Below are 24,570 nucleotides of genomic sequence, written 5' to 3'. Positions count from 1 at the left end.
GGACCCATGGGGACAGAAACTATAAAACTTTTATCAGCTTCTGTCCAGAAATCTGCTGAGGGTAACTCATTATCTCTTCACAAACATGAATAATAAAAAAAATTAGATATTATTCTGTAAAGTCCGTATCTCTTACAATTTTAGTGCTAACAATACGAAGGCAAAGTTTTCTGTCCTCGGTTCATATGTTACCATGTAGCCAATATTCTTCCAATTTTCGTAGATTCATACTTCGTACATTCCAGGTTCCGATTATTAATGGATGTTTGCGGCTGTTTCTTCTCATTTTGAGTTGTACCACATCGGCAAATGAAGGTCCCGAAAGCTTTACCCCATCCACGTCATTGAGGTCAACTCTGCTTTGAGGAGGCAGCTGTTCTCCAGTCATCTTTTCAGTGCCTTCCAACCTCGGGGGCTCATCTTTCAGCACTATATCAGACAATGATCTGCTGCTATTCATAAGGTTTTCACGGGCTAATGTTTTCAGAATTAGACTGTTGGGTCCTTCTTCCTCGTCTGTCTTAGTCTGGAAGCTCAGCTGAAACCAGTCCTCCATGGGTGACCCTGCTGGTATCTGAATACCGGTGGCATAGCTTCCAGCATCACAGCAACACAAAAGCCCCCACAGTACGATCAACTGACAAAAAAGAAACAGCCACAAACATCCATTAATAATTGGAACCTGGAACGTACGAAGTATGAATCTACGAAAATTGGAAATTGTCAAAAATGAAATGGAACACATAAACATCAATATCCTAGGCATTAGTGAGCTGAAATGGACTGGTATGGGCCATTTTGAATCGGACAATCATATAGTCTGTATGCTGGGAATGACAACTCGAAGAGGAATGGTGTTGCATTCATCGTCAAAAAGAACGTTTCAAGATCTATCCAGAAGTATAACGCTGTCAGTGATAGGATAATATCCATATGCCTACAAGGAAGACCAAGTAATACGACTATTATTCAAATTTATGCATGAACCACTAGGACCAAAGATGAAGAAATAGAAGATTTTTATCAGCTGCTACAGTCTGAAATTGATTGAACACGCAATCAAGATGCATTGATAATTACTGGCGATTGGAATGCGAAAGTTGGAAACAAAGAAGAAGGATCAGTACTTGGAAAATATGGCCTTGGTGATAGAAACAATGCCAGAGATCGAATGATAGAATTTTGCAAGACCAACAACTTCTTCATTGCAAATACCTTCTTTCACCAACATAAACGGCAACTATACACATGGACCTCATCAGATGGAACACACAGAAATCAAATTGACTACATCTGTAGAAAGAGATGATGGAAAAGCTCAATATCATCACTCAGAACAGGCCCAGGGGCCGACTGCGGGACAGACCATCAATTGCTCATATGCAAGTTCAAGACGAAACTGAAGAAAGTCAGAGCAAGTCCAAAAGAGCCAAAATATGACCTTGAGTATATCCCACCTGAATTTAGAGACCATCTCAAGAATAGATTTGACGCATTGAACACTAGTGACCGAAGACCAGACGACTTGTGGAATGACATCAAGGACATCATCCATGAAGAAAGCAAGAGGTCACCGAAAAGGGAGGAAAGAAAGAAAAGACCAAGATGGATATCAGAGGAGACTCTGAAACTTGCTCTCGAGCATCGAGCAGCTAAAACAAAACGAAGAACTGATGAAGTAAAAGAAATGAACAGAAGATTTCAAAGGGCCTTTCGAAAAGACAAACTAAAGTATTATAATGACATGTGAAAAGAGCTGGAGATGGAAAACCAAAAGGGAAGAACACACTCAGTGTTTCTCAAGATGAAAGAACTGAAGAAAAAATTCAAGCCTCGAGTTGCATTAGTGAAGGTTTCCATGGGGGAAAATATTAAACAACACAGGAAGCACCAAAAGAAGATGGAAGGAATACACAGAGTCATTATACCAAAACGAATTAACCAATATTCAACCATTTCAACCGGTGACATATGGTCAGGAACTGATGGTACTGAAGGAAGAAGTCCAAGCTGCTCTGAAGGCACTGGCGAAAAACAAGGCTCCAGGAATTGATGGAATATCAATTGAGATGTTTCAACAAACAGATGCAGCGATGGAGGTGCTCACTCGTCTATGCCAAGAAATATTGAAGACAGTTTACTGGCTAGCTGACTGGAAGAGATCCATATTTATGCCTATTCCCAAGAAAGGTGATCCAACTGAATGTGGAAATTATAGAACAATATCATTAATATCACACACAAGCAAAATCTGGCTGAAGATCATTCAAAAATGGCTGTAGCAGTATATTGACAGGGAACTGCCAGAAATTCAGGCCGGTTTCAGAAGAGGACGTGGAACCAGGGATATCATTGCTAATGTCAGATGGATCCTGGCTGAAAGCAGAGAATACCAGAAGGATGTTTCGCTGTGTTTTATTGACTGTGCAAAGGCATTCAACTGTGTGGATCATAACAAACTATGGATAACACTGCGAAGAATGGGAATTCCAGAACACTTAATTGTGCTCATGAGGAACCTTTACGTAGATCAAGAGGTAGTTGTTCAGACAGAACAAGGGGATAATGATTGGTTTAAAGTCAGGAGAGGTGTGCGTCGGGGCTGTGTTCTTTCACCATACCTATTTAATCTGTATGCTGAACAAATAATCCAAGAAGCTGGACTATAAGAAGAAGAACGGGTCATCAGGATTGGAGGAAGACTCATTAACAACCTGTGTTATGCAGATGACACAACTTTGCTTGCTGAAAGTGAAGAGGACTTGAAGCACTTACTAATGAAGATCAAAGACCACAGCCTTAAGCATGGATTTATACCTCAAAGAAAACAAAAATCCTTTACAACTGGACCCATGAGCAACATCATGATAAACAGGGAAAAGATTGAAGTTGCCAAGGATTTCATTTTACTTGGATGCACAATCAACAGCCATGGAAGCAGCAGTCAAGAAATCAAAAGACGCATTGCATTGGGTAAATCTGCTGCAAAGGACCTCTTCAAAGTGTTGAACAGCAAAGATGTCACCCTGAAGATTAAGGTGCACCTGACCCAAGCCGTGGTATTTTAAATCACATCACAGGCATGTGAAAGCTGGACAATGAATAAGGAAGACCGAAGAAGAGTTGATGCCTTTGAATTGTGGTGTTGGCGAAGAATATTGTATATATCATGGACTGCCAAAAGAACGAACAAGTCTGTCTTGGAGGAAGTGCAGCCACAATGCTCCTTAGAGGCAAGGATAGCAAGACTGTCTCTTACATACCTTGTACATGTTGTCAGGAGGGATCAGTCCCTGGAGAAGGACATCATGCTTGGCAGAGTACAGGGCCAGTGGAAAAGAGGGAGACCCTCAGAGAGGTGGATTGACACACTGGCTGCAACAATGAGCTCAAGCATAACAACAATTGTAAGGATGGTGCAGGACGGGGGAGTGTTTCATTCTGTTGTGCATAGGGTCACTATGAGTCGGAACCGACTCAACGGCACCTAACAACAACAACAAGCCAATATTCTTTGACCAAAATTTTCACTTCCCCTCTCCTTAACTCATCCAAATTAATTGGTTTATTCAGGAATTTTGAAGAGTTTTGGCAAAAGCAAATAGTTTTATGTATACCTAATTGAAGCATTCCATCTGCACTATACCATATCCCGTCTTGATAGTAGCTCACTTTATGAATGTTCATTATAATTCCATAATTAGTTTTGATTTCCTAAAATACTTTCATTTGACTTCCTAAGACTCAGTCCAGTTTACTTCAAGCTTCAATCTCAAATTTGATATAAGCTTTCCTTATATCGATCCCCTACCAGGAAGTAGGGCTTACTTGGTTTGGCGTGGTGGGGAGGGATTGTAGAGGATCAAGAGAGAAAAATACAGACATCTTCTTACATGACTGGTTTAAGTGGTTAAGATGTGCTTTCACCCCTCCCGTTTACCCCAGTCCCTGTTGGTTTGGTTTTACTGTTTTGATTACCCTAGTTATAGGCCATTATATTCATGGAGATTCCATGGCATGCCTCATTAATGGAGAATTCAGAGAAGTTCCCTTTGGTGATGACATTGCTTTAGATGGTTAGCCTCAGTTTAGGTTTCTTCCTCAGTTGTTGGTATTACAGTATATTCTGCTGATGTACATTCTTCTTCGAATCCCACGCTATAGCAGTCTCCTCAAAATTGTTGCCTCAATCATGAAGCAATCATGCATGTGGACCTGTTTGGAATCCATCCTCTTTAACTTTGAGGAACTGGTTCTTTTTACCCATATTCAAACAGCATAGTCACCCAACTAGTCTATGAAATAACTAAGCCCAGTGTGTGCTTACCCGGGTCTTTAAAAGTGATTTTCTTGGGACCCAATTCCCTTAGCATTAGATGGGGGAAGCATTTCTTCTCCCCTCTTATGTGCAAAACAATTCACCTCTTTCCATGACATTATTCTTCAAATGGCCAACTTATCACATATCGACTGGGGATACATGAGTGTTGGCAGAGCTGGATCTCAAACTGTGAACCCTGCCTTGTGGAAAGGAAGCTGGTACAACTGCTGGCAGTTGTCTGAACTTAGATGCTAGCAGTGCTTTACATACACAGGAACAACAAATATCTTCTTGTACGACAGCCCAGCCCCTAACACATACACACACACACACACACACACACGAATCTTTCAGCAGCTCTGCCTTATCCCCTAACACCTCATCAGTTACAACTGAGGATGTGGCAGCAACAATCTTAGGCTGCTATGACATTCAGCCAAAAAGCCAAAAGCCTGATTGTCCACTGTATCTGAGGCTATAGGATAGATCTTGGCCTAAGAAAGAATTGGATTTGTCAGGAGATGAGAGATTGGATACAATAAACACTGAAACTTAGCAATTTTTCCTGAAGTCTCAGAATTTGTGCACATGCACACACACACACACACAAAAAAACATTTCTAACTCGAATACTTCATGCCTTGTTGGGCTCTCAAGATAAGAACTGTGATTATAATCTTTTCAACACTTAGGGATGTGCTATAAAACACACTGTTTCCTATACCAATTACTGAGAGGATTTTCTAAAACCTAACTGTTCCCAAGAAAGAATAAAACATATCTAATCTAAGCAAAAGTTTCTGAGATTCCTGGCATTTGTTTTTAACTGTGTCCAAAACATTCCTATCTAAGTTTTCTTCTGTTTTTCATTATCCGCCAAACCTCTCTGGAGTTTAGGCACATTTTTACCTACAACAACGCCAGCAAAACGATCAGATGCTAATTCTAAACTGCTTTCATTTGTCTCGCATGGTCCCCCTACTTCATCTCATTTTGCTTACCCTCCTCCTGCTGCAGACACATAGCACAGCAAGTATTGTTTTCAGTGACTTCCCTCCTCTCTTCAAAGAGCAAGATAGATTCCAGAGCATAAACTTTAGAAATAGATTAGAAATTTATGTCATATCAAAAATTCTACCCTTCATTTTTCTCTCCTTTTTTTTTCCCCCTAAGTGGCATGGGATATTAGTATTTTTCACTTTAGAGCATTTATTGAAGGTAGCAGCCTAGCTCATATCTTTTACAAACATCTCCCTACTTCCAGACTGAGAAAGAGCATGTGAATTAGCATGGGTTTATGTTCCTCTAAGAGGTTCTTGCTGCTAGAAGACACAGGGTTCCCCAAAATCAACATCCCCTATTACATCAACCCAGGAATTTCTGTCTGACAACTGAGTGATACACAGTTATTACAGATCATGGACTACATTATGGTTCTGTGTATCATAGTACAGTTCATCATAAACCTTTTGGTTTCCCTTCTGTGGATAATGTTCCCCACGTTCATAAATTTATGTGGCATTGTTTGGCATAGCATCTGTCTCATCATAATTTTTCTCATAATTCTAAATATTCTGGGACCTGACAGGTAAGAATACTTCTGGTAGAGTACCAAAGTCGAAATTAATTTTGTTCATTTTGCACTTTTTATTATCCTATGAGTCAGAATAGATGGCAAACAACAACAATCCATGATTTTTTTTTTTAATTTTCACCTACAGAAAAAGGAAAAGTACCATGTGTGCATGGATGTATTCAGGTGCAAGGTTTGCCCTATTTAACACTGTGTGCTGAATGTTACTAATACCTCAGCCACTACACATTGAGGTTATCCTTTATCCCAAACAAAGGGAATAGGGTGGAAAATGATGAATTTCTTCATAAAATCACTCACTATAGTGAAAAAAAAAAATAGTGAAGGCAGTATTTATTTCTCTTGAGAGGAATAATCACCTCCAATTCAGGCAGACATGAATATGTAACATAACTAAAAAGTAGTGAGGCCTCTTCACTTTAAAAACTCTCAGGCTCTGTGCCCTGTACAAGACTGACTGTGCCTACTTCTTTGGCACCCATCCTGAAGCTTGCAAAGAGATATATCATTATATATAAAATATGACAATAGGCAGAAAATATACATAATAAGTAAAATTAAAATTTCAAATAAAAATGCTACATACACCAGAATCAAACTACTAGAGTTTAATTTTAAAAAACACTGCTTATCAAAACCAAACATTGCCCTACATACCAAACCAGTAAAACAATTCCCTTCAAAAAGGGAATAATTAGGAATCCCTACTGTTATTATTATTCTGGGAGCCCTAATTGCACAGTGGTTAAGAACTATGGTTGTTAAACAAAAGGCTGGCAGTTTGAATCCCCCAGCTGCTCCTTGGAAACCCTATAGGAACAGTTCTACTCTGTACTACAGGGTTCCTAAAAGTTAGAATTGCCTCAGTAGCAACGGGTTTGGTCTTAAAGTTATTATTATTTTCCAATATTGTCTTGAAACTTTTAGAAAGTGAAACATAAGAAGAAAAATAGTTCCCATGTTTTCTTTTAAAAGAGATAAAACTATTTTATTGTTGTTATGATAGTTTAGCTACATAGCTCAAGAGACACTAGTAAAAAGTTTTAGGCTTAAAAAGAACATTTGGTAGCTAGTATTAGTAATAGAAATCAACATAAAACCTCAAATTTAATAACTCTTGTCTAGTCTGGGGATTAGGAAAATTAAATTCAAATGAAAAAATATATATATATTCCATTTATAATAGTACAAAAAAAATTAAAAACTGTTGCCATCCAGTCCATTCAGACTCATGGTAACCCTATGTTGTTCTTGTTGTTGTTAGGTGCCATCAAGTCGGTTCCAACTCATAGTGACCCTATGCACAACAGAACGAAACACTGCCCAGTTCTGCGCCATCCTAAAATCGTTGTTATGCTTGAGCTCATTGTTGCAGCCACTGTGTCAATCCACCTCATTGAGGGCCTTCCTGTTTTCCACTGACCCTGTACCCTGCCAAGCATGATGTCCTTCTCCAGGGACTGATCCCTCCTGACAACGTGTCCAAAGTATGTAAGAGGCAGTCTCGCCAACCTTGCTTCTAAGGAGCATTGTGGTCGCACTTCTTCCATGACACACTTGTTCGTTCTGTTGGCAGTCCATGATACATGCAATATTCTTCGCCAACACCACAATTCAAAGGTGTCAACTCTTCTTCGGTCTTCCTTATTCATTGTCCAGCTTTCACATGCATATGATGTGATTTAAAATACCACGGCTTGGGTCAGGCGCACCTTAGTCTTCAGTATAACATCTTTGTTCTTCAACACTTTGAAGAGGTCCTTTGCAGCAGATTTACCCAATGCAATGTGTCTTTTGATTTCTTGACTGCTCCTTCCATGGCTGCTGATTGTGGATCCAAGTAAAATGAAATCCTTGACAACTTCAATCTTTTCTCCGTTTATCATGATGTTGCTCGTGGGTCCAGTTGTGAGGATTTTTGTTTTCTTTATGTTGAGGTGCAATCCATACTTAAGGCTGTGGTCTTTGATCTTCATTTGTAAGTACTTCAAGTCCTCTTCACTTTCAGCAAGCAAGGTTGTGTCATCTGCATAACGCAGGTTGTTAATGAGTCTTACTCCAATCCTGATGGCCCGTTCTTCCTCATAAAGTCCAGCTTCTTGTATTATTTGTTAAGCATACACATTAAATAGGTATGGTGAAAGAATACAACCCTGACGCATACCTTTCCTGACTTTAAATCAATCAGCATCCCCTTGTTCTGTCCAAACACAACTGCCTCTTGATCTATGTAAAGGTTCTTCATGAGCACAATTAAGTGTTCTGGAATTCCCACTCTTTGCAATGTTACCCATAGTTTGTTATGATCCACACAGTCAAATGCCTCTGCATAGTCAATAAAACATAGCCAAACATCTTTCTGGTATTCTCTGCTTTCAGCCAGGATCCATCTAACATCAGCAATGATAACCCTGGTTCCACATCCTCTTATGGAACCGGCCTGAATTTCTGGCAGTTCCCTGTCAATATACCGCTGCAGGCGCTTTTGAATGATCTTCAGCCAGATTTTGCTTGTGTGTGATAATAATGATAGTGTTCTGTAATTTCCACATTTGGTTGGATCACCTGTCTTGGGAATAGGCATAAATATGGATCTCTTCCAGTCAGTTGGCCAGGAAGCTGTCTTCAATATTTCTTGGCATAGACGAGTGAGCACCTCCATCACTGCATCTGTTTGTTGAAACATCTCAGTTGATATTCCATCAATTCCTGGAGCCTTGTTTTTTGCCAATGCCTTCAGAGCAGCTTGGACTTCTTCCTTCAGTACCATCGGTTCCTGATTATATGTCACCGCTTGAAATGGTTGAATATCGATTAATTCTTTTGGGTATAATGACTCTGTATATTTCTTCCATCTTCTTTTGGTGCTTCCTGTGTTGTTTAATATTTTCCCCCATGGAACCCTTCACTAATGCAACTCGAGGCTTAAATTTTTTCTTCAGTTCTTTCAGCTTGAGAAATGCCAAGCATGTTCTTCCCTTTTGGTTTTTCCATCTCCAGCTCTTTGCACATGTCATTATAATACTTTGTCTTCCCGAGAGGCCCTTTGAAATCTTCTGTTCAGTTCTTTTACTTCATCAATTCTTCCTTTTGCTTTAGCTGCTCGACGCTCAAGAGCAAGTTTCAGAGTTTCCTCTGACATCCATCTTTGTCTTTTCTTTCTTTCGTGTCTTTTCCTCCATCTGTCTGTCTGTTTGTCGTACTGTGGGGGCTTGTGTGTTGCTGTGATGCTGGAAGCTATGCCACCAGTATTCAGATACAAGCAGGGTCACCCATGGAGGACAGATTTCAGCTGAGCTTCCAGACTAAGGCAGACTGGGAGGAAGGACCAGGAGGTCTACTTCTGAAAAGCATTAGCCAGTGAAAACCTTATGAATAGCAGCAGAACATTGTCTGATATAGTGCTGGAAGATAAGCCCGCAAGGTTGAAAGGCACTCTAAAGATGACTGGGGAAGAACTGCCTCTTCAAAGTAGAGTTGACCTTAATGACATGGATGGAGTAAAGCTTTTGGAACCTTCATTTGCAGATGTGGCATGACTCAAAATGAGAAGAAATAGCTTCAAACAGCTATTAATAATCAGAACCTGGAATGTACGAAGTATGAATCTAGGAAAATTGGAAACTGTCAAAAATGAAATGGAACGCATAAACATCGATATCCTATGCATTAGTGAGGTGAAATGGACTGGTATTGGCCATTTTGAATTGGGCAATCGTATAGTCTACTATGCTGGGAATGACAACTCGAAGAGGAATGGTGTTGCATTCATCATCAAAAACAATGTTTCAAGATGTATCCTGAAGTACAAGGCTGTCAGTGATAGGATAATATCCATAAGCCCACAAGGAAGACCAGTTAATACAACTATTATTCAAATTTACGCACCAACCACTAGGGCCAAAGATGAAAAAATACAAAATTTTTATCAGCTGCTGCAGTCTGAAATTGATCAAACACGCAATCAAGATCCATTGATAATTACTGGCGACTGGAATGTGAAAGTTGGAAACAAAGAAGAAGGATCAGTAGTTGGAAAATATGGCCTTGGTGATAGAAACAATGCCAGAGATTGAATGATAGAATTTTGCAAGACCAACAAATTCTTCATTGCAAATACCTTCTTTCACCAACATAAACGGTGACTACACACATGGACCTCGTCAGATAGAACATACAGAAATCAAACTGACTACATCTGTGGAAAGAGACAGTGGAAAAGCTCAATATCATCAGTCAGAACAAGGCCAGGGGCCGATTGTGGAACAGGCCATCAACTGCTCATATGCGAGTTCAAGCTGAAACTGAAGAAAATCAGAGCAAGTCCACGAGAGCCAAAATATGACCTTGAGTATATCCACCTGAATTTAGAGACATCTCAAGAATAGATCTGACGCATTGAACAGTAGTGACCGAAACCAGAAGAGTTGTGGAATGACATCAAGGACATCATACATGAAGAAAGCAAGAAGTCACTGAGAAGACAGGAAAGCAACCCTATAGGACAGAGTAAAACTGTCCCATAGGGTTTCCAAGAAGCAGCTGGTGTATTTGAACAGCTGGCCTTTTGGTTATCAGCTGAGTTCTTTAACCACTACACCACCTAATAAATTCAGGAATAAATTTAATAGAACTATATGTCCCCTGTAGCAAGACAGGAAACACAGGTGGCATAGTGATTAAATGCTACAGCTACTAAGCAAAGGGTCAGCAGTTCAAATCCACCAGATGCTTCTCGGAAGCTCTATGAGCAGCTCTAGTCTGTCTTATAGGGTTGCTATGAATCAGAATTGACTCAATGGCAACAAGATTTTTAAATTTTTATATAGAGACAGGAGCCCTGATGGTGTAGTGGTTAAAAGCTCAGCTGCTAACCAAAAGATCAACAGTTCAAACACACCAGCTGCTCCTTGGAAACACTACAGGGCAGTTCTACTCTGTAGGGTCGCTATGAGTCAGAATTGACTTGAGGAGACCTAACAACAACAACAACAACATGAAGACAAGGAAGAGCACAGTGATTATGCCCTCAACTGCTAGTCCAAAGGTGTACTGTTCAAATCCACTAGCTGCTCTGCAGAAGAAAGATATGCCAGCCAGTTTCCTTGGAAACCCTAAGGGGCAGTTCTACTCTGTCCCATAGAGTCACTGTGAGACGGAATCGACTCCATGGTAAATGACTTGGTTTTGTTTTTATATCAAGACAAAGGAGCCCTGGTGATGCAGTGGCTAAGCACTGGGCTACCAACCAAAAGGACAGCAGTACAAACCAACCAGCTGCTCCACAGGAGAAAGATGTGGCAGTCTGCTTCCATCAAGATTGTCGTTGTTGTTAGTTGCCATCCAGCCAGTTCAGACGCTTAGCGACTCTATATAAAACAGAGGGAAACATTGCCACATTCTGCAACATGCTCACAATGGTTATGTTTCAACCCGTTGTTGCAGCCACTGTGTCAATACATGCTGTTGAAGGACTTCCTCTTTTTCACTGACCCTCTATTTTACCAATCATGATGTCCTTCTCCAGGGATTGATCCCTCTTGATACATGTCCAAAGTATGTGAGACTAAGTCTCAATATCCTTGCTTCTAAGGAGCATTCTGACTGTAGTTCTCCTAAGACAGATTTGTTAGTTCTTCTGGCAATCTGTGCTATATTCAATATTCTTTGCCAACACCACAATTCGAAGGCATACATTCTTCTTCAGTCTTCCTTATTCATTGGCCAGGTTTCACATGCATATGAGGATACTGAAAATACTATGGCTTGAGTTAGGTGCACCTTAGTCCTCAAAGTGTTATCTTTGCTTTTTAACACTTTAAAGAGGTCTCTTGCGGCAGATTTACTCAATGCAATACATCATTTGATTTCTTAATTGTGTTGATTGTGGGTCCAAGTAAAATGAAATCCTTGATATCAATCTTTTGTCCGTTTATCATGATGTTGCATATTGGTTCAGTTGTGAGGATTTTTGTTTTCTTTATGTTGAGGTGTAATCTGTATTGAAGGTTTTGGTCTTTGATCTTCATCAGTAAGTGCATCAAGTCCTCTTCACTTTCAGCAAGCAAGACTGTATCATCTACATATCACAGATTGTTAATGAGTCTTCCTCCAATCCTGATGCCTCGTTCTTCTTCATGTAGTCCAGCTTCTCAGATTATTTGCCCAGGATACAGATTGAATAAGTATGGTGAAAGGATACAAACCTGACACACACCTTTTCTGACTTTAACCCATGTAGTATTCCCTTGTTCTGTTCGAATGACTGCCTCTTGGTCTATGTACAGGTTGCTCATGAATGCAATTAACTGTTGTGGAATCACCACTCTTTGCAATATTATCCATAATTTGTCATGATCCACGCTGTCGAATGCCTTTGCATCCATAAAGATTATAGTCTTGGAAGCCCTAAGGGCAGTTCTACTCTGTCCTATACAGTTCCTACGAGTTGGAATCAACCAGATGGCAACAGGTTTATACCAAGACAAAATAAAAATACAAACAATGATTACTAACACACTGAGCTCTTATTTTATGCCAGGTAGTATGGGGTCGCCATGAGTCGGAATTGACTTGACGGCAGTGGAATGTTTTGGTTTAGTATTTGAAGTATTTTATATGTATTATCTCTTTGATGCTCAAAACAGTTTACATGCTAGCAGGCATTTTCATTTCCCCAGTTTCAACAGTTGAGGAAACTGAGGCACAAATGTCTGGTAAATTGCTCAAAGTTATTCACATGGTAAGTGGCAGACATGGACACGCTAGTTCTGGGGTCTATGTTATCAGTTTTCATAATTCTATTAAATGTTACTGATGGGCATCAAATAATATATGAAAAAATAATAAAAATATATCATGGTATTATAAAATGTCATTGTCCAAAAAAAATAACATATGCATTTAATGTATTTTCCTTTCTTTTGAACAGAGGTTAAATTAGTAAACAGTGTAGATTCAAACGTATATTATATCATAGCAGCTAAGGGTACAGTATAGATTTGGTGCAAGATTGTCATGAGCTAGAATTTTAGGTCTCCCAAATATTAGCTGAAGGACAATGAGCAAATTACTAGAACTCTCTGAACCTCAAGTGATACTTTTGAGGATTAAATGAAATAGCATGCATAAAGAAATACTGTGACACACAAAAAAATGCTGAATGAATGGTAGCTAGTATTATTAGTAAACCTCTAAACAGTTAATACTGTACTATAGCTATTAATTAAATCAAATGCTTCCAGAAATAAGGACTATAAAAAATACAGTGTTGTATCTATTATTTATTCTTTCTAAAGAATTTTCTTCAGTTATAGGAGATCTGAGTTAAGAAAAGAGAATGACCTTCATTTTATTCCCAGTAACTCTAATGACCCAAGGGTTTAAATAACTTAACCACAATGACAGGGCTATTCTATTTATCACGTCCCAGTCTTTCTTTGAAGCTAACATTTAAATTTTTAAGTATAGCATTTCAAAATTCTTTCTAAATCTGTAAATGAAATTATACATTTCAGTAAATCTATCCACTAATACATTTTAGTCATGAAAAATATTACAAAATGATTTTCAGTTACTAACGAGAAAAAGACATATTGCATTTGGCAAACCTGCTGCAAAAGATCTCTTTAACGTGCACCACCTGACCCAAGCTATGATGTTTTCAGTCACCTCATATGCATGGGAAACCTGAACAATGAATAAGGAAGACCAAAGAAGAAATGATGCTTTTGTTTTGAATTGTGGTGTTGGCAAAGAATATTGAATATACCACGGACTGCCAAAAAGAAAAACATATCTATCTTGGATGAAGTACAGCCAGAATGCTTCTTAGTAGCAAGGATGGTGAGACTTCGTTTCACATACTTTGGACATGTTATCAGGAGGGATCACCCTGGAGGACATCATGTTTGTGTAAAGTAGAGCGTCAGTGAAAAAGAGTAAGGCCCTCAACAAGATGGATTAACATACTGGCTGCAACAATGGGCTCAAGCATAACAACAATCACAAGGATGGTGGTGCAGGACCAGACTGTGTTTCATTCTGTGTTACGAAGGGTCACTATGAGTCCAAAATGACTCGACAGCACCTAACAACAACAACAGGAAAAACAGATGGATTTAAAAATTCATCAAATTTTAGGAAAGTGATTCATATTAACAATTGTAGCATGTGCCTAAGTTTGCATCTTAATTTTATTTTTCATATGTAATCAAAAAAAGGAGGACTAAAAAAAAACAGTAAATTTATGAAAAGGTCAAATTAAGGTATGTCTTTACCAGCCTGTCAGTATATATAGGTGTATAGATACTACACACACTGTGGATGTATGTAGTAGATATACTACATGTACATATACTACAGTATTACAGTCTTTCCCAAGACTGCTACAAATAGAGTATGTTTTGTGGGTAAAATATCAGCAACAGAGAAGTTAGCAAAAACAGTTTTTAAGAAACTGTTTCTATCCATACTTAAGAAGACATGAGTAAGGAGAAGAAACAGTCCAGTTTCCTTCGAATGTCATTCTTTATTCAAAGGTTACCTCTCATTTGAAATAATTAGAAAAGTATTATGAATAACGACATCCCCGAGCTCCAAATATGTTCTCCAAATTAGAATTAGGTCATATGTTAGCCCAGTTACAAGCAGTCTAACAAATATGACCAGAAATCTTGAAAATGAAGACAAAAATTTCATTAATTGTAAAAACATCTGTTTTAAGAAAGAAAGTGTATTCTATTGGAGCCAAACATGTCCAAAAGAGAATTTCACAAGAGGTAGAACATCAAATGTAATTGAAAACTAATACATTATACTAAAAAATAAAAAAACATTGAAATGAGTAATATTTCATGCTTTAGAGTATGGATTCTTTGAAGTTCCCTCTTAGTGAATCCCTTTAACTGTGTTCGTTTTCTTCCATGCTTGACACAGCAAACTAACCTCCTGTCATACCAAAACCCATCTGCTTGAGCTGGTTATTTCAGTTAGTAACTACAGTGAACTGAGTAGGAAAACAAAATAGCATAATCAAAATTGGTCACTTTTAAAAAGTAAATTTTGTCACTTTAGATTTGATTTTTTTTCCCCCTTCAATTGGAGACTGGAAGAAATGGGAATATGCTTTACTTCTAAAAGTAGATATTCTAGCATAGGACAAAAACAATGTGCAAATACTGAGCTATCATAGCCTATTTCTGTTTATGTGAATAGACTGAAACATATACATCTTAATTGATACAATCACTAAACAGTCAGTTATTTTAGTCACCAAATGGGTGAGAAAAGAGCCCTGGTGGCACAACAGTCAAGCACTGGACTAACGAGAGGTTGGTGGTTCAGACCCACTCAGTGGCTCCTGTAAAGATTTTAGCCAAGAAAACCCCATAGGCAGTTCTACTCTGTCTCGTGGAGTCACTGTAAGTCAAAATTGACTCAACAGTCCCTAACGACAACAAGAGAAAGAGACAGGTTTCATATCTAAAACCAAACCCGTTGCCATCGAGTCAATTCCAACTCATAGCGACCCTATAGGACAGAGTAGAACTGCCCCATAGAGTTTCCAAGGAGCACCTGGTGGATTTGAACTGCCAACTTTTAGGTTAGCAGCCGTAGCACTTAATCACTATGCCACCAGGGTTTCCTTTCATATCTAGAATTTTCAGAATCCTGTGTGTATGTATGCATTAAATTTTACTATGGTATTGTTTTAAAGTATTCTTTTTTTTTTTTTTCTTTAAGACTCGTAAATGCAACCATATATTTGTGTACAATTCTTCAAGTCAGCAGTGCTGTCCTCAGCTGGACTCACTCATGCATCTGTAGTCAGAAGCATGTGGGCATGCTAGACTCTTGAGGCCTGTTGTCACTTCTGCCACATTCTATAGGTCAAAGAAAATCAGAAGGCTAGTATAGATTCAAGGGATGGGGAAATAGACTCTACCTCTTGATGAGAATATCTATAAACTAATTGGAAATGGACATGAATATGAGATGAATAAGCACAGCCATTTTTGCAAAACAATGTACCAAAAATAGTTTTTACAAATTTACACATGTCCATACTAAAAATTTCAAACAGTATAGCCCATTGTAACCTGTTGCCATCGAGTAGTACTCATAGCTACCCCCTAGGACAGAGTAGGGTTTCCAAGGTGCAGCTGGTGTATTCAAACTGCTGACGTTTTGGTTAGCAGCCGAGCTCTTTACCACTGTGCCACCAGGGCTCCTCAAACAATATAGGTGATATTAAAAAAAAAAAAAAAAAAAAGGTATGTGTGCACATTGCCTGTAGATAAAGTGGGGAAAAGATTCATTTTAAGTTTCAATATAAATAAAATATATTTAACCAACTAAATTAGAAAATAGAATGATGGTAGAACATTTTATCACTTTACCTCCAAAACTCACAGCTGTAACATGATGACTTATTTCCTTCAGAACATTCAATGTAGGGGCTCCTTCAGAAATAAGTTGAAGTTTTCCTTCTCATCCTCTATCCTTGTCACCATGGCCACTTTGTTCATGAGTCCATTAGGCAATGATAGAAGTCGCTAAGGAAAGAGGATGACTGGTTTCCAAAGAACATGTCATTCTATCCACTTGATTGTTAAAATTCTCCTCTGCCGAAGTCATCCTTTGGTAAGCATTCACATGACATGCAAATATCTTAAATTCTTTGGCCAATTCAGAGAGAGCCATACCTCTTTGTCTCCAATTTTCCAATCATGCTCCTTCCAAATCCCTGACCATCCAGGCAAACCATTCGCCACAGCCCATGAATCAGTATATAATCGCACATCTGGCCATTTCTCTTTCTAAACAAAGTAAATAACCAGGTGCACGGCTCAGAGTTCTGCCCATTGGGAGTTTCCCTTCATCACTGTATTTCAGGGAGGTCCCAGAAAGGGGCTGCAGCACTGCTGCTGTCCACTTTTTAGTGGTGTCTGCATATCGCACAGAACCATCCGCAAACCACGTAAGAGTTTTCTCTTCTTCAGTTAATTGATCATAAGAAGCTCCCCATGAGGCCATAGGTGCAGACTGGGAGAATGAAAGTAATGCAATGGGAGTGGAGACCACGGACATTTGGGCCACTTCCTCATGCAACTTACTTGTGCCTTCAGATCCTGCTTAGGCCTGATCTAGTATACACAATTTCCATTTAATAATGTAGTACTGAGTGCATGTCCAACTTTATGGCTCTGTGGGTCAGATAACACCCAGTTCATCATGAGCAGCTCAGGCCACATGGTGACTTGGTGGTCCGGGTTAAGCATTCAGTCTCTACTAAGGCCCAGTAACAAGCCAAAAGCTATTTCTCAAAAGAAGAGTAATATCTGCAGAGGATGGTGTGGCTTTGCTCCAAAATCCTAAGGGTCTGTGCTGTGATTCACTAACAGGGGCCTGCCAAAGACTCCAAACTGCATCTCTATTTGCCATGGACACTTCAGGCATCATTGGATCAGCCAGATTATATGGCCCAAGTGGCAGAGCCTGAACCTGTCTGAACCTGTTGCAGAGCCTTTTCTTGGTCTGGGCTCTACTTGAAACTAGCAGCTTTTTGAGTCAGTCAATAAATAGGCCACAGTAGCACACCAAAATGAGGGATATGTTGCCTCCAAAATCCAAAGAGGCCCATTAGGCACTGTGCCTCCTTCTTAGTTTTGGTAGGGGCTAGATTCAATAACTTATCTTTCACTTTAGATGGACTATCTTGTCATGCCCCCCACATCACTGGACCCTTAGAAATTTCACTGAGGTGGAAGGCACCTGAATTTTTGTGGGATTAATTTCCCAACCTCTAGCAGGAAAATGTTTTACCAATAAGTCGAGTCACTGACACTTCTTCCTTACTAGATACAATCAATATAATGTCATCAGTGTAATGGACCAGTGTGACATCTTGTGGGAGGGAAAGGCAATCAATATCCCTGAAGAATAAATTATGATGTAGTTCTGGACAGTTGACATGCCACTGAGGTAGGACACTGAAGCTGTATTGCTGGCCTTGCCAGCTGAAGGCAAACCGTTTCTGGTGGTCCATCAAAACAGGTATGGAGAAAAAAGCATTAACCAGGTCAATAGCTTCATACTAGGTACCAGGACATGTATTAACTTGCTCACTCAATGAAATATATCTGGAACAGCAGCTGCAATTGGAGCCACCACCTGGTTAAGTTCTTTATAATCCACCTCATTCTCCAGACCCATCAGTTTTTTGCATAGGCCAAATAGACAAGTTGAATAGGGATGTGGTGGGGATCACCACCTCTGCATCCTTCAGTTTCTTGATGGTGGCAGTAACCTCTGCAATCCTCCCAGGAATGTGGTATTGTTTTTGGTTTACTATTTTCCTAGGTAGTGGAAGTTTTAATAGCTTCCACTTGGCGTTTTCTACCATAATACCCCTTATTACACTTGTCAACATCCAATGTGGGGGCTCTGCCAGTTGTTAAGTATATGTTTTCCAATTATGCATTCTGGAACTGGGGAAATCACTACCTGATGGGTTTGGAGACCCACTGGACCTACTGTAAGGTGGACATTAGCTAGACTCCATTTATAACCCAATCTCCATTTGCCCCCAGCCTGACTCATGGGCCATGGTGATGTTTTGAATCTCCTGGAATTATTGTCAGTTCAGAGTCAGTATCCAGTAATTCCCAAAAAGTTCTGATTATTTCATTTTTCCCAACAGCCACTCTTGTAAAAGGCTGTAGATCTCTTTGAGGAAGGCTGGGAGAAAGATTAACAGTATAAGTTTTTGGCAGTGTAGTAGGGTCCTTCCTCAAGGGGACTCAGCCATCTCTTCATTCAAGGGGTTGTACATCTGAATACTCGTTCAAGTCTGGGAATTGACTGAGGGGTCATGACTCTCTATTCTGGCAATTTGAGCTAGACTTCTAGCTCAAATTTGACCTAGAATTTGACCTAGAATTTTTCTGTTTGTACAGATCAAGTAAATAACTAGTAGATTTCCTATCTATTTCACTTCTAGGGACACCATGACTAAGTAGCCAATGCCATTGGTCCATATGAGTCAGACTATTCTGATTACTGCTTAGACTTCGTGGTCCATTATGGCAATCATGCCCACCTTATCTGTCAATAGAGTGCCACCACTTAGCACCTGCCACCAAGGAGTCCAATCAACCCCATTGTAAAGTATATTAATTCAGGTGGGAAGTTCCCACTGTCAAATATGACTTACATAAAATAGCAATCACAAGTCTTTAAGGATGCTGGGGCTCCCATCACAAATTTCTTCCTCACCATTGTTGTAAAACATGTGTCCTCTGGGTACTACATTTGTGGGTCTATGGATCTAACCTGATAAATCCGTTCTAACACACCAATTTCTCCGAGCCTTTGGATACTTTCTTCTATAGAATACCAAGGCAGGTCTCGTACTTCAACTTGATTTAGTGTAGGCCATCGCGTAATCCATGCTTCAGTGAACCAATCAAATAAACTATTAGATCCTTTCCTAACCTCTGGAGCTGAAACACTGAATGAAGTATCTGTACTTGGATCCATATCAATAAACTCAGATTGATCCATCTTTATGTTCCTTGCACCATTATCCCACACCCTTAATAGCCATTCCTACACATATTCCTCAGGTTTCTGTTTGTACATATTAGAAAACTCAAGCAGTTATTTTGGAGTGTAACATACCTCCTTCTGGGTCACACTTTGTACTTCACCTTTTAGGGCTCACTGGAACTTAAGCCTAGTGATAGGTCTCAATGAAAAAAACCCACTGCCATTAAGTCGATTCTGAGTCACAGTGACCCCTTAGGGTTTCCAAGGCTGTAAATCTCTACTTAAGCAGACTGCCACGTCTTTCTCCCACAGAGCCACTGGTGGTTTTGAACCACTGATTTTTTGGTTTAGCAATCAATTGCTTTACCCACTGTGTCAACATAGTTCTAGAAGCCATAATGCATAGTGAAGATGTGTTTTGAGAACATTCAGCATTATCTTGTAAGGCATCTTCCTCAGGCAATAACCCAGGAAATGACCCCAGACAAAGCTCTTCAGACAAAGCTGGGTTAATCACATCAGATGGGTGTAGAGGCGCTAATGGTTTTACTGAGGTGGGTGGCTTAGCAGACAAAGATGGAGTAATCTCTTCAGATGAGAGTGAGAATACTGGTTCCATTGGTAGGAATGATTCAACGGAGTTTAGGGACTCAGTGTCCCCAGCTTCCTGATTATTTGCCTGTCTTAGTTATCTAGTGCTGCTATAACAGAAATATCACAAGAGTTTGGCTTTAACAAACAGAAGTTTATTCTCACAGTCTACTAGCCTACAAATCCATATTCAGGGTGCCAGCTCCAGGAGAAAACTCCCTCTCTCTGTTGGCTCTGGGAAAAGGTCATTGTCTTCAATCTTCCCCTGATCTAGGAGCTTTACAGCCAGGAATCTCCAGTCCAAAGGATGTGCTGTGCTCCCAGCATTGCTTTCTTGGCAGTGTGAGGTCCTTGTATCTGCTTGCTCACTTCTCTCTTTCATATCTCAAAAGAGATTGGCTTAAGACATAACCTAATCTTATAGATTGAGTCCTGCCTTATTAACATAACTGCCACTAATCCCACCTCATCAATATCATAGAGCTAGGATTTACAACACACAGGAAAATCACATCAGATGACAAAATGGTGGACAATCACACAATGCTGGTAATTATGGCCTAGATAGGCCAACTTGACAGACATTTTGGGGGGACACAATTCAACCCATGACCCTGCCCATATTTCAGGATCCCATTTCTTCCCAATCAATGCCCTCACTTTATCTTGAGACACCACTCAAAGTTGGGAATTGAGTTGGTGTTGTAATTCAGCCACTCTTACAATAAGACTCTGGGTGTGGTTTTCAGCAACATCTGCCTTCTTACTATAAGAAATAAGCCTTTCTTTCACAGCACGAGTGGAAACTTTAAGGTCATTTATGCAGTGCTTGAGCTTTGACTCTGAAGCCCTGAGCTCATCCCTTTCTTTCCAGTTCCTGAATTTCATCTCATCTCTTTCTAGTTTGTCTAGTGAAAGTAAGACCAACAAACCAGCTTCCTTTTACTTTTCATTATGACAAAATTATAGAAAGGCATCAAACATGATCATCCAGAGCCTCGCCTCTCACCAAAACCTTATCTATTGGTGGCGATATTTTGCATATTTCTGTTGCCACCTCATGCCACAAATTAGCAGTGTCCTCTTCACTGCTGGAAGCAGAGTCGTCAATATCTTTAAGACTAACTGGACTTGAAAACCAACTTAGAAAACTCATCTTTACAATTTTGTTTCTCCGGAATTATTTTTAGTATCAAATATCTTAGTCTGGGTTCTCTAAAAAAAAAAAAACTGTTGCTGTTGAGCCAATTCCGACTCATTGCAACTCTATAGAACAGAGTAGAACTGTCCCATAGAGTTTCCAAGGAGTGCCTGGTGGATTCGAACAGCCAACCTTTTGGTTAGCAGCCGTGCAAAACCAGCAAAGCGTATATGTATATGGCCGTTGTGGTCGAGTTAATTCTGACTCATAACAACTCTATAGGATAGAATAGCACTGCCCATAAGGCTTCCAAGAAGCAGCTGGTAGATTTGAACTGCCAGTCTTTTGTTATCAGACAAGCTCTCAACCGTTGTGCCACCAGGGCTCGCTCCATCCATCCATCCATCCATCCATCCATCCATCCATCCATCCATCCATCCATCCATCATCCATCATCTATCTCTCTATCTCTCTATCTATCTTCTATCTATAAAGAGAAAACCCACTGCCATCGAGTCAATTTTGACTCATAGCAACCGTATAGGACAGAGTAGAAATGCTGCATAGAGTTTCCAAGAAGCACCTGGCGGATTCGAACTGCCGACCTTTTGGTTAGCAGCCATAGCACTTAACCACTACACCACAAGGGTTTCTAGAGAGAGAGAGAGAGAGATTTATATCAAGGAAAGGGCACACATGGTTGTAGAGGCTGCAAATCCCAAGTCCATGTGTCAGGCTCACATAGCTGCAGAGGCTAGTGAACCCAAGATCAGCAAGTCAGACAACAGGCTTCTGGCTCACAGCCTGCAGAGGCGGACAAATCTAACAAATCCCAAGATCAGCACGTAAACTGCTAGCTCAAGTCCCAAGAACCAGAGATCAGATGAACAGGAGCCAGCTGCAGGATCCAAAATGAGCAAAAGCCCACAAGCCTTGCCAGAAAGTCCACCTATATTGGATTCAGGCTACATCCCAAGAAAACTCATTTTCAGCTGATTGGCTACTCACAGCAAATTCCATTATGGAAGTCATCACGTTATATCAGATCGCAACATGGAGGTGACTACATCATTACACAACCGTGGTACAACAGTTGAGAGCTTGTCTGATAACCAAAGGATTGGCAGTTCAAATCCACCATAACTGCCAAACCACTGAGAATTATGTTCCAGCAAAGTTGACATACAACCTTAACCATCACAACAAGGTTCTCCCTTGAAGGTATATATCTGGAATTGCCATTTCATAGGATATGTTCATCTTTAACTTCACAAAGGTACAAAAAATCTTCCAGAGACACCTAACTAATTCACACACCCGTCGGCAGCACATTAGATTTTCATTCCTCACAGCCTTGTTAATAATTAATACCATTAAACTTTCTAAATTTTGCAAAATTGAAATAAGAACGAGCCACTCTTTATAGTTTTATTAGATATATCGGCTTTCTCTTATGTGATATTTATATTTCTAGACCATTCCATACATAAAATATGCAACTTATTCTTTTCTCAGAGAGTATGATGCTATAGAATTTGAAATCCTTTGCTTAATATTTCAATAGAAATAAATGTTCTTTATAATTATAACTTTCTAGTTGGCACAGCCTTTTGGAAAATTATGATATATCTTTAATCAAAGCACCCCATTTGTCAGAATTTTATAAAGCTATACTTTTTTTTTATACTTAATAAAACAGGTAGATACCTTACCCAAAGGCAGATAATTTTGTCCTGTTATTAAATGAAAGGTAAAGAAGAATGTCTAATCTAAATCTAAAAACTCACTTCTGTTTTGTCCAAAGGTGAATTTTCTAACTCGTATCTGTAGGCAATTTCCATGTATTATTTAAGAGAAGGAACCAGACATTGTACCTTATTTCCCCAGCCACTCACGCTACCACCTTCTCCTCTCTAATCATCCTACCTAACAACTGAATCCAAAGAAGCACAGGACCCACAAGAGGCAGAAAACGATTGAATAATCATGTGAGGCCATACAGACACAGGCATTAGAATTGGAGTACTTCCCCTGCCAGTAAATAATTTTCATATTTTTGCAATGCAATCTCATTCAATATTCAAAAAAGGAATCATAATTTCCATAGCAATAATCTATTTTGAAATACAGTAACAAAAGCTTAAAATATAGAATATAAATCATTGTGGAATCATTCTACGAGACTGGTTTAAAATGAACCTCTTGTTGTTATCACATGCTGCTAGAATTATTGTGTGCAATTCTAATGAAATCCCACAGAAGAAGGTATATAAGATACTTCCACACTAATATTTTAAACTTTTATTTATAAAAACTATTGAGGAGACGGGACCAAGATGTCTGACTAGGTAGACACTTCCGCTGATCCCTCTTGCAAAAAAGACTCAAAAAAAAACAAGTGAATCGATTACATACATGACATTCTACGAACCCTGACCATTAAACACAGAACTAAGGAGTTGACCTGAGTGACAGGGGAGTGAAAGCTGCGCACTGAAGCAGCAACCACTTCCGGAGCCACTGTCCCACACCACAGCCTTGAGCCCTCACAGTTCCCTCGTGCCAGAGTGGTGGGGCTGATTGCAGCTGACTGACACAGGGCAAGCACGGGACGCGGCTCTAACCCCCTGGAGTAACCTCAGCGGGGACCTAGCCAGTGCACGCAGGCTGCATACCGATGCGGCTGACAGGAGAATGAGAAACCACGGGGAAGCAGTGGCTGGTTTCAGAGCCTGGAACCAGTGTCCCAGTCAGAAAACCTTGGTGCTGGGCTTTGGACTAAGCATGGAGGAGCTGATCACAGCTTCCTGAGACAGCGCAAGCACGGGATGCAGCCCTAACCCCCTGGAGTAACATCGGCGGAGACCCAGCCAATGCACGCAAGCTGCACACCAAAACGGCTGACAGGAGAATGAAAAACCACAAGGAAACAGCGACTGGTTTCGGAGCCTGGAGCACAGCGTCCCAGCCAGAAAACCTTGGAGCTGGGGTTTGGACTAAGTGCGGAGGAGCTGGTCATGGCTTCCTGAGACGGTGAAAACATGGGACGTAGCCCTAACTTTTGGGGGCAATCTCGACCCAGCCAGCATACACAGGCTACACACCCCTCTGGAATCTCAGATAAAACAGTCCTCACCAAACAAGATAAGTAACTTTGTCTATATTGCCACGCTACTCTCTCCTATCTATCCGATCCCTCCCCTCCCTGCCCCAGGCGGCTTCATTAACACCAGAATTTCCTGGGCCAGGGAGTGAAGTGCTCTGTGGTTTTTTGGTTTTTTTTTTTCTTCCTCTTCTTTTTCTAATCCATTCTTCTGGCCTGAGAGAAGCAGCAATTAACAATCAGGGGGAAAAAATCCTTCCCTGACTTAC

This window comes from Loxodonta africana, chromosome 2 (genome assembly GCF_030014295.1).
Source record: "Loxodonta africana isolate mLoxAfr1 chromosome 2, mLoxAfr1.hap2, whole genome shotgun sequence".
Classification (NCBI taxonomy): Eukaryota; Metazoa; Chordata; class Mammalia; order Proboscidea; family Elephantidae; genus Loxodonta; species Loxodonta africana.
Note: the sequence above shows the minus strand (reverse complement) of the source record.